General features: G+C 35.7%; 1 protein-coding gene across 1 annotated transcript in view; it reads right to left on the reverse strand.

The window, feature by feature from the left end:
• The window catches only part of LOC108079120 (uncharacterized), a 73,613-nt gene extending 70,187 nt beyond the window's left edge, over positions 1 to 3,426 (reverse strand). Inside the window, exon 1 of the mRNA XM_017173361.3 lies at positions 2,870 to 3,426. The gene's annotated coding sequence lies outside the window, so the exon portion shown is untranslated. The remainder of the gene's footprint in view (positions 1 to 2,869) is intronic.
• Between the last annotated feature and the right edge of the window lie 9,087 nt (positions 3,427 to 12,513).

Genomic DNA, 12,513 nt, shown 5'->3' on the forward strand with positions numbered 1-12,513 from the left:
GTTATTGTTATAAATTGTATCTTAGAAGTTGTTTAAAAACAATTCTTTCCAGATTTAAAATTTTTCATGCAAATAAAATTTTAAATAATAATATAAATAGACTCCTACAAGTTCTTTTCAAGAAATTTGTTTTTTATAATAAAATTTTAGAAGAAATATTTATTTTCCACCTTATTTTTCCTTCTTAGTCTACAAAACTCTACTGTATTTATGCAAAATCCCCTTGAGAGTGCGAATTATAATAGCCATGGGGTTCATAAATTAAAAATCTTTGGCCGACAAAGACATCAGCGTTGAGAGTTCGTTTGCTTATTTAAATTTGAGCCCCAAGAAAGTCTACAAGAATCTGGCTTACAAAAAATATATGTAGCTTCGATTTGGTGGCGACCGTGTACGTGTTGCAAATATGTTTTCAAAATCTAAAAAATTTGTTAAACGGAAGTCGCCAGCAGTTAAGCAAATGGTCAAGAGATCAGAGTTAAAAGTTGAGAGTTAAAAGTTTAAAAGGGCAGCTGCTTATCGAGGTGTTTCTCAGCCGTCTGACCTTGTGCTGATTTTCTTTTACACCATTTTATATATATTTTTTATATACATATTTTCTTTATTTTTTTTGTATGATGTTTATGCTTGTTGCAGCAAGAAACATTACAAAAGGGAGAGAGCTTGTTTTTGTTTTTTTGTGTCGTGTAAATTGTGTACGGAAAAACAAAGTTTTGGCAAAGAAGAAAAGTTTTGTCACTTTGTTAGCTTGTTTTTGGACATTTCAGCACGTTTAAACTAAGGGCTCTTTCTGTCTCTCCCAACAGCATAATCTCACATTGCCTAGATAAACAATTATGGGAATAGTTTAGATAGGAGCTTAAGCTGCTATCTTTCGGTTTGATTTATGGCAGTGAGGAAAAGTCAGCAATGGCTGATATTGAGATTAATTTGATATTATAGAGGGGACAATTATTCAAATGGGTTGTCTTCGACTTAAGTTAGATAAGAAAAGTAGCTATAAATAATTAAATAAAAATATATTGTTGAGGAAATGAGTGTAAGTAAGAGTATTTTCTAATTGCAAATCAAAAATTAAAAGATTTTCTAAAGTTTATTTATCAAAATAATTCAGTTATTTATTTTTAAAGAAAGATTTTCATGTAGAAAATACATTTTTGAGACATTAAATATATCTTTTAAATATATACAAGGTCAAATTAATAAAATCTTAAGCTATTTCTAAGCGAGTCTTTTAAAATCTCTTCTAAAATATATTAAATTACCTTAATAACCCATTGTTTAATGACTCACTGTAAAAACCAACTCACTAAGCCACATTAAAAGTATCTTTACAACTCTTTACTAATATCTTTAAGCTCTTAGACTCAATGTCAAGTGGCTTGTACTTCACAACTTTGATTACCAACCGCAAATAGAGCAACTAATGTCAATGTAAATCACCTGTTAAGTTTGCCCGCTCATTATCCACCATATTACAACCCAAAAAGAAAACCAACTTGGCTAAAAAAAAAACGCCAAGATAAGTAAACAAAAGTCGGGCCCTTGTAAACTGCGGCTTAATCGGATGTGCGTAGTCATTCGGATGTTGGCCTAGTTAATAATGCATTAGGCCAACATCAAACACACTCTCGACGATGTAAAACGCCAGTTGAATTGTCAATTTATACGAAAATTGTCAACAATTAACATTTAACGCACACAACATACACACAAGACACGCCAAGTGGAGCGATTCCAGCCAGTCCGATAAGGCCAAAACGCTGTCAACTGTCAAATTTAATCATACTATAAAACGCGGGCCATAAAAAGCCAGAGAGGATGCAAAGCAATAAACAAACATCGAGAAAAATACAAACAAAAAATACAGCAACACAAAAGAAACGCCAACAATTTCAAACCGACGAACTGACATTATTTTGGCATGTTTTGAGGCTTGTGACAAACGCCTGCTTGAGTTTCTTTTTTGCTGTTTAATTTTTTTTGTTTTTTGTTTCGGTGTCAGTGTCGTTGTCGTGTGAATTTTTTTTAGATTTTAGTGAAAGTTCTAAAAAAAAGCAAGCAAATTTAACTTGAAAATTCAGTTCTTGCTTTGAAATGTATCCAAATACGTGTAAGTATCCTCATTTTATAAGATTTTGATCATTTTATATGATCTTTTTTTTTTGGGAAAATCAAATCAAAGAATATATCATAACTTGGCCAAAAATCTATAAATTTCAATTTGGAAAGCTTTAATCTGCTAGATTTTCTTGGGTTAAAAAATCTGCTTACCTAAATTTAAGTTTTTAAAAATTTAAAATTTTGGTCAATTTTTCACAATTTTAACGATGTAACCCCTTGTAAAATTTTGAAAAAGATCGAAAATATAAATTTTCTCCCAGACTTGGCTAGAAAGACTCGGCTGATAATGCTGATCAAGAATATATATGATTTATAGGGTCGGAAATGGCTTCTTCAATGTTTTACTAGCTTCTGAGTGAAATTATAAAACCCTATAAAGCTATAAAAATAGAAGATTAGTTTAGGAGTTTTAAGGATAAAGTACCAATATAACCTTGAAGAAGTTATTAGTATATATTTTAACAGATCTTTTTTGTTGTTGATTGATTTTAAATGTTAATTTCAAAATATTTTATATAAATAACCTTTTGTAGAATTTTAGAAACTAATGCATTTTCAATTCAAAATTCAATTCCAAAAGCATCCATAATTGTCACATAAAATAAACACAAATCCCCTCCTAGAATTCATTTTATTCCATTTCTAATTCTATTCTAATTATTTTCTATATAAAACAATGGAATTTCCCTAGTTGCAGTTGGCTAATTAGCCAACGACCCCGACCCCTTTGCATTCACCTACCTACCTGGGCCAGTAGTTGTTGTTGTGTTTGCTAGTTAGTCTATATGGCAAATGGCAGTCAACTTCCGTTTCCGGTGTCCGTTTGGCAGCCAAGTATCCAATTAGATTTGTTTTTTTTCTTTCTCAGTCAGCTGCGCAGGCGTCACAGCGAAAAGTAGGGAAAACTCAACAACGAAATTTTCGCCACACAACTTTATTATTTATAATTTATTTTTGTTGCTGCTGCAATCTGCACTGTTTATGAATTTTTAATTAAAAATATATGACAGGCAGATTGGATTTAAATATTTCATTTGCTGTGCAATATTAATTAATAATTGATTTATTATTTATTTATATAGATTTTTGCATAGAACTTTTCTCTTTGGCACTTTTTTGAAATGGGTTTTAAAACAAAACGATGTGTGTGTAAGTGTAGATGCAGGCACTTGAGAGCACAAAATAAGCACAGAATTTATATGATTTTTCTTTGAAATTTTGTTTTGCTGTAAAAACCAATTCCCGGCGTTTTGGTTAAATTTCGCGAAAATCTCGCCAACGGAAAGCGCAAGGCAGGCGGCCGCGAAAATGCGTTTGAACGAACGTCTGAAAGCGCTCAACTTGAACTGAACAAAAGTATCTTGAACCGCTGCGAACGTATCTCAATCTGCGCTGCGCCAGCATAAGCGGCGACTGTGCTGCTGGCGTCGACGCAGGCAGCACAACATTGCTGTAGGTTTGTTTCGATTCCACAAAGGGGAATGTTTTGACCAATGAAACACGCTCAATCTCATTTTATTCCCATTCACTCCACTCGAAAACCTGCTTGTGCACAACAGTGCTGCCATGTTAAGATACACTCACTCGTTTGTTGAGTATTTTGAGTTAATACTTATGTTTTTCCATTAATTCATAGATTAATTTGTTAATTTATAGTTTAGTAATTTATTTGACAATTTTTAAATATTTTTTGACCTTTGTTAAGGCCTCTTTTCGAGTATAGAAATATTTGGTTGGTTAATTCTGGCTGCACTGACTGGCGCTCTTAAGAGTCGAGTGAAACGAGTTGGAATGAAACGAGTGGAGTGAATAACTGGTTTCGTTTCGAGTGAATTTCGAGTTAATTACTCAATTATGCTGTTCTACGCTGTTAAAAAAGGAGTGTGGGTAGGATAACAATTTTTAAAAAGGTTTTAAAAATATCAAAAAAATATTTTAAACAAGTGTAAAATATATTCAAAGTAGTTTTTAAATGTTTGCTTACGATTAATGAATGTAATTTAATATTTTGTTGTACATTTTGTACATTTTTAAATCTTAGATAAATTATTTGAAAAGTTAATATTAAGGTAATGAGTATTTAAAGATGTGTTTTTCTAAGGAAAATAATTAGTTTCTTAAAGGATTGAAGCGTTTTTGAATTTAAATGTTTATATTTTTAATTGAAATTTCCCTTACAAAATCTTTATTTCGTTTATAAATCACAGATTTTTTATAGTTTTATTAACAAACATTTATTTATTAATTAATTAACATTATTTAAAGCAATGTTTCAAGGCAAATAATAATTTTTTAAATAACTAAAACCCATCCCAATTGCCTTTATAAATCATTTCTATCAGTGTACCCCAAAATAGGCACGTATCGCGACTCCAGTTTGATATGTGTGCCTGCAATTTAGTAGTTTGCCTGTATATATATTTTTTGTTTTACAAATTTATTGTTTTTTATCGGCCAGAGTTCACAGGTAGAAGGCAATTGAGATTTTTCATTTCTTTACCAGTCTTTTGGCGCTGGGGATTTATGGCTCGAATCTCTGATGGGGCTGAGGCGTCAATTTGATGAGCGTGTGAAATGGCTGGGCATCGTAGGGATCGGAAAGATATACTAACCATGTATAGAGACACTCTACGCTCTGGGATCCCAACGTGAGCAGGTGGACTCTAATTGGGTTGAGCAACGGATGTGACCTCAAATCAACTAGAAATATTTGGGAGATGATTACACGGTTAGAAAAATTAATCAACATCTATAAGAGTTTTTAAATATGTTTTAATATTTAAATTAATATTTAAATAAATTCTTGTAATAATCGAAATTACAATTGAGTTATGTTTGATTTTATTTCTTTAACAATCACATTTATAGCTTTTATTTAATTTTAATTTTAAAATGTTATGTTTAAAGCCCAATTTAATAACCCTTTTTTACCTAAAAACCCTGCAAATTTCGCTGCTGCAAATTACTTTACAACCCCAAAACATTCATAAATATTTATGTGACTAACTCTTTAGGTCCTACCAATTTTTCCGGGAACTCCTCTTTCTCTTCCTGGCACTTGCCTCTTGCTAATTTAGTGTTTCTCCACAAATTCTTTCACTTTGCCAATTTGCTACGGTACTTTTTCCAGCTCAAAGCATCAGCTGAAAGCCAGGCTTCAGTCAAACTTCAGCCTGGGGGAAAACTACCAAAAGCAAACATATTTATGCGAGGCAACGTGGCCAGAGGAGCACTTCAAGGCGATGCCGCAAAGTGGCGACGAGTGCGAGTATCTGTGACAAGTGTCTTTCATTAGCATAAGTAAATCTCCTCGAAAATCCTCAAATTTATTTGTCAACACTTGACAATTTCATTGTTGACGTCCACAGAAGGGGCGCAGCTGTAACATCTACCCGGCAAATCATGATTTGTGTCTTGCATGTGTCAAGCCTCCCAGCTATTGGTTAACAAAAAAAAGTCAAAGAGAGAAACTGGCCAAGACAATGGCAGTGGTCTCAGGCAGATGCAGATGCAGAGATGGAGCTCCCAACTCTGGCTTAAATCAAAGACAAATATTTAACAACAAACACTGAAATCTCTTTGGTTTTTACTATCCCAAAAGAAAGAGAAAAGTTTAAAGTTAGGAGAGCATCGAATTGTGAAGTATTTTTTTGCACACATTTTGTGCCTTGTGAGCTTTATGGCCATGTTTGGGTTGTAAATATTTTATGTCATATTTTTATGGCCGTATCAAAGTTTTCCATTAGGACTTGAGCATATATATGTTTATAATTTATGCTTAGTACCGAGATGACTAAACGAATTGCACAAGATTCATTAAGGATTTAGTGCGGGCCACGGTGAATGGAAATCGATTTGGAGCTCAGAAATTCCTGAATAAATATATTTATGGCCAAAGTCTGGATTAAGATTGGTAGATAAATCTTAGAGGAGGATTAATATTTATAAACTATTCACCTGGGATTAGTTTTTCTTGGTAAAAGAGATTCCATCATTTGCTGCTTCTTTCAGAAAATGAAATATATTTCCCTTGCTCTGCGTTTTCCCTTGCTTTCCTATTAGTTTTCCAACTTGGCCTTGGCTAATTGCCCTACTGGCACATCCTGGCTGTCGAGACAAAAGCCAACTAGACCAACTCAATGGGTTTTCGGGGGACTTCCTTATCTGGCTTATCGCCCCCTGTGTCAATGTCGTCATTTCTGGCTAAAAGTCTGAATGTCTGGCGGAGCTCCGTTCCGTTCGGGTCTTGTCCTGGTCGTCATCGTCATGGCGGCATTATGGCCAACACTTCATTACCAACAAAGCCATTGCCATTCATTAACAGCTGCGGCTTTGTGGACCTGGCTCGCTGGGTTGCTTTGAGTTTCTGCTGTCGCCGCAGTAAAAGTTGGCAACGGTTTACTGCAGGTCTCGTGGCGGGTCTTTTCTTTGCCTCCCATAATGCCAACGTAATCTCAAATTACTGCAAATTTTCGCTGCTCACCTTTTATGCGCTTATTTATTTTATTGTGCATCTTCATTGCACTTTTTGTGTGCAGGCAAAAGCCCATCTGCATTCCCATCGGAATCGGAATTGGGGATGGGCAATGGGGAGTGGAAATCGGAAATGGAAAATATTAGAGAAATCGATAAATATCGAAAGGTGGGTTAAATAAATTGTAATTTATGATTAAATAATAATACAATAATTTTTTCTTAAGTATTTAAGTAAATATTTATTTAAATTAGGTTATCTCTTCCTCTCAAAACTTAGATAAATATTTCCAGAAAATCGATTTAATTCGATTATAAATCGTTACTTTTACCATCTCTAATTGGAATCTCCCGCTTACTTTGGAACGAGTCGTTGTAAATCTTGTATTATTTTGATTGTTGCGCAGTTTTTATTGTTGCCTCCAATAATCTGGCTTTATGCTGCTACCAATAAGCACCGCAGAAGCGCATTTCCGCAATTTTCCGCAGATTTCCAGGCGCCTTTGGCTGCAGCGAAGACGACGACGACGACAGGTGCACAAATGCTACCCAGAATGGCAGTTTGATTGAGCTTCCCCCCTGATGTACTTAATGATTTGTTTAACTGAAAAAAAAGAAGAGGGGAAGTACCAAGCTCAGTCCGCAGGCAAATGCCGTTGAGGCGGGTTTATCACCGCGATAAGCACATAAATAATGAAGGTTTCTGCTGGCCATAAACACGCTGGATGAGTTGGCAAAGTCAGCAAAGTTTTTTGCTATTTACACAAGGGAAAATATTAACCATTTGAACTTGGGTAGTTAACAAGTTTTAATGGGTTAAGCATACTTAAGAAGCTGGGCTTAAATATTATTCTAAAATTTATTTTGTATCGTGGAAGAAATAACTAAAATATTTCCATATTTCTTAACTCAATTTGTATTTACTCAAATTATTATAGACCCTTTTTAATCATATACTCCCCTACTTTTCTCAAAGTGCACTAAACTCTTTAGGAAATTGATTTCTGTTGCTTTCACTTTAAAGATGTTAAGGAATTACTGCCAAAGAGGAAGCCTTGAGGCTCCTCAACTTCTCAATTCATTCGACTGCCTCCTTTGCATTTCTGCATTTATCAAATAATTTCTATTCAAATAGATTGTCCTCATTTTTTCTGCCACCTGCTCTCGCACCTGTTCCATTGCATTTGTCCTAAGCCAGGCAAAACCAAATTAGGACTTGTGACAATTGCTATACATACATCATCATCATCGGGCAGCACTTTAATTGTGCCTGGCACTCAATCTTTCAATCACGCCAGCCGCGGGAATCGGCGAGGGGCCGCTATGCGGATTACATGCGGCCGACTGGACTGGACTGGAGGATGGAGGATGGAGGATGTAGCGGCTGGCAGGCAATATAATCTATATAATCATAAGAGCGGTCCATGTTGTAACATGGCTGCAGCAGCCCCCCCTCGCTCACCCAAGAAGCCTCACGCATTTGCGACATGTTGTCAACTCGAATTGCGTTCGACTGATTGAAGGCAGCCAGCCAGCCGGCCAGAGACCATCCTATTCCATCCCATAAGATCCAAGTCTGTTCGGTTTATAGTCATCCTGAATCAAAGCTATGTTACACAAAGAAAAATAGGATTTTTTAGATATTTTCAAGGATTTTTAAGGGGATTTAAAGACATTATTTAGTTCTCTGAACTTATTTGTAGTATTTTCTTTGAACTGATAACTTTATCTATTATTTTAACAATTTTTCTGTATTTTTAATACCAAATTCAATATTTTTATTAAAAGTAAAACTGTTTTATAAGTGCATTCCCATCTCCATCGCTCAGCTCATGGACAAGTTGATGGGGCCAAAGCCAAAGCCGCGGCCCAAAGTCGGTTTACAATGTAGCCAAGTGGCCAAGCATTGCGCCTGGACTCCCAAGGAACTCTTCTCTTCGCCACCAGACAGGTTTGTCGCCTGTCGCCAATGGAGAGGAGATGGGAACTGGGATCTGGGAGTTGGAGTTGGATGGAGCAGATGGAGCTAAAGTTAGAGCCGCAGCTGGAAGAAGACTTAGCCGGGGCCAAAGAAGAGGATTCCATGTTTTTGGGTAGGCGTCGCGCAGATTGATCAACAGACCAGGACGTTTGTCTAAGACTTGGCCTGCCTTGTTTACGTTTTAGGGTTTGCACTGTCATGGATGAAGAGCAAGTTAAAAATCAGGAGGGGATTTAGTTACTAAGAGGGTATGAAATGTGATGGAATTTTTGGAGATTTATAAAGGAACTCATGGAAATAGTAATATATTTATATAGTGAGTTTTAGAACCCTTTTGTCATCTTATAATTCAAAATTTTAACTAATATTTCTAACCCTCAAACAAGCTTCATTTTATCCAAATGAAGATAGGAATATTTAAGAATTTCTATAATATTTTATAACATTTCCATAACACCCCCCCTTAACCCCAATCCGCTCCTGTCACCTGCTCCACCTTTCTGGCTTCGCCGGCATTTAAAGTAATTTCGCCATCAATCTTTCACTTTTGCACTCGTTTCGGACAGAGTCGCTCCTCTCGTTGGTCATCTGCCCGAGTCACTTAGTTTGAGGAATTGCCAGCGTCCAGGTCCCGTCCAGAGTTACCCATTCCTCGGAATGACCTTGTCCGCAATGATGTTGATGTTGTCGTCGTCGTCGTCGACGTCGTGCGTTCTGCCCACTCACCTGCGGAGAGTCCCTGCATGCGTAAAGTTTATTTTGATCTTGGTGTCGTCTCCGCGATTTGCATAACTTGTCAGGCCCATCCTCTCGAGAGAGCGAGAGATCCCAGGGAGGAGCTGCGGCGGGGTCCATTGTCAGTATCAATAAATATCAACGCGCCAACTGAGCGACAACTTCTTCTTCGGCGTGGAGCAAGAGCCTGATTCCATTTGGCAGTGATGAGTGCCAGTCCTTTCATGAACATTTTGCTATTTTATGCACACCGATATAAATGATCTTTTAATTAATATCACTTTAGATAGTCCACAAATTGATGGAGCATTCTTATTATGCAAAGTGATGTTTACGATTATTACTACCAAAGGGTGGATCCTTGTCCCAGTCCCAGTCGGACTTTCAGTGCAAGTCCCAGTCCAAGTCCAAGTACCAGTTTCAGTTTTCGTTTTCAGCTCCACTTGGGTTTGGCTTTAAATATTTTTAATGACACCGCGTCGGGATTAGGGCCGTTCGATCTTGGCTAAAAGTTGATCCGACAACTTGGCCTAGGCCTAGGCTTAGGCGCAGTGCTGCTGCTGCCAATGATAATCGGATCAGATTACCATTCAGATAATGCTAAAAGCTTTTCGCAATTTGCACTACAAATTTGTTTAGCAACCGAGCCGCGATTTGAACAAAGTTATTTTGCACTTAACATCCGAGGACAGTTGCCGAGGGATAGTACCTATCAAAAGAGTCAGTGTATCCCTTTTTTCTTGGGAAAAAACAACGTTTTTTTTATTATAGAAAGACATTAATTTTCTTTAAAATATTCCAAGATTTTACTGATATTTCTCTTGAAAATAATTTGTAAATAAAGTGTCCTTTATTACCAATAGTTTCTATATTTCTTGCATTAAAACTTTTGTTATTTTCTTTTTCTAAAACAATTAATTATTAATTTTTCATTGTTTTCCAATTTTAAAATATTTTTTAAATATTTTCAATAAAATATTTATATTCTTTGTATTATAAAAAATGTAGTTCTGATGATTTTTTCTTTTAAAATTTATTTTACAAAGTTATAACATATCTCATTAACTGTTTCTGAATTTATTGCTTTTTAATTTTCCTTATTTTCAGCTTATAAAATATTTTAAATTTAATTTTCCAAACTTTTCTAATTTTTAAATATTTCTAAAATATTTTCAATTAAATATTTATATTCTGTTAATTATTAAAAATATTTCCTTACCTTTAAAAATTAATTTGTAGGTTTATAAGCTTTCTTATTAATTGTCTTTCAATTTCTTCCTTAAACAATTTCCCTATTTTTGGCTTTTAAAATATTTATATTTTAATTTTCCATTGTTTTTTCTATTTAAAGGTAAATTTTCTTGTATATCCTTTTTTTTTATTTTTTTATTTTCTCGTTTGATAATTTTCCATTATTTATAGTTATCGTTTTTATTTCCTTACTGATTTTTAAACATTTTCCTTTTGGCTTTACCATTAACTTTCTGTTTAGAATTTCTCTTTCATTTTTCCCACATAACTTGAGAGCTTTTTCCATATACATTTTCACCCAAAGCAGCCGCGATAAAGATCGCAAATGGAATGCAGACGCCGCTATTTCGGAAAATGAAGTCATTAAATGCTATTACAAAGCGTAATTGTTCACAAATTATACAGGAGAGCGGGGAACGAACTTCCTATATACATATACCCTTTTCTTGAACCGAAACAATGTGCGCATTACACCACTTGGGTATCTTAATTATAGGCCTAGGAGTGCCATACCAGAAACCGGGGCCACGAGAGGGGCAAAACTCACCTGGCGCACCTGTCATATCTGGCTGGATGGCTGGCTGGCTTTCGTTGAGGAAAACAAGTGCAAATGAGTGACACTCGCGGTTTACTTCTTTCTTAAGGAATTTACATAATTTTTCTTACTTTTATGCGAAGAGAAAATATTGGAAAATATTATAATTAAGTTTAAAAACAGTTGAGCAGAGAGTTTGACTTTAAAAAATTATTGCAATAACTAAGATTTTGATAATATTACATGTACTGCCTCCTTTTCTACATTATTTATTTCCTTTTTTAAGTTAAAACCCATTAATTTTCTCTCTGTACTCAAAGTACCCCCATTACAACACTCCCTCCGCCGACTCATATGGCTGGCAATTTGGTCTCCGAGCCCGAACAAATGCTGGTTAATATTCAATTTATTACAAATCATCATCGCCTCCATTTAAGGTTTGCTACTTACAACCGACGGAGTCGTCGCTTCCCTTCAAGTTGAACTCTCAACTGTGACGATGCTCCAGCTCCACGATGTAAGTAGTCCGATTTTTTTTGCCAACTCATCGGCAAATGGTTCGAGGGAACTTCCTGACAAACGCGGGCGGGAAATACTGCTCCGAATACAAATACAAACTCCGGCGGAAATTGTGTCATGATTATAGACTAAAGCGCCCATTTAGTTACGCCTTATTATTTCCAATTCCTTGTGGGTCTGCCTTTGCATTGAACTCGGCCTAATTGAAGTTGTGTGTGTGGAAATGACTTGGATCTTTTTGCTGTCTAATCTCTTCATTATGAGTACTCACTGGGGCTTAATTTGGTTTCAATACGTTGTCTATTCTTGGCCTGACTTTGTTTGGTAATTGGTTGGGTTAATTAACTAAACTTGGCCAGAATTGTTGGCTATTTTAGATGATATTTTATATCAGCTAAACGATATAGGGTTTTATTAGGAGATCAATCAACTGAGCAGGGAGATATGGGTATGAAAACTTGTATTATTGTAGAATCAACTATACAGTTTTTCCTCTGAGCTCAATTGCTATTTATTAACCATCTTGGCCTAACCATTCCGGCTCATCAATAGTCCAGCAGGCGTTTCATAACCCGTTAAGGAAGCCGCAGCCAGACTGAGGATGATGGCCACAGAATTAATCAACACGAAATGAGGAATTCTGATGTGTGGCACTTGCTTCTAAGCTTTTCCCATCAATTAAATGCTGGGGCTACCGCCAGGAATCTCTCTTTCTCCCTCCAGAAACGGCACATTGTCTTAGCCAAATTAAAATGGCCAACACCTGGCCAGACTCTTTCTCTCTCTCTCTGATTTTTTCGGTGCGCATGCGGAAGCGTTTTTCGCGTCATTTTTCATGCTGAAATTTAATAAAGAAAATTAATTTGTGGACATTTGACTCGAGGCGAGACACAAA

Source organism: Drosophila kikkawai, chromosome 3L (assembly GCF_030179895.1).
Source record: "Drosophila kikkawai strain 14028-0561.14 chromosome 3L, DkikHiC1v2, whole genome shotgun sequence".
Taxonomy (NCBI): Eukaryota; Metazoa; Arthropoda; class Insecta; order Diptera; family Drosophilidae; genus Drosophila; species Drosophila kikkawai.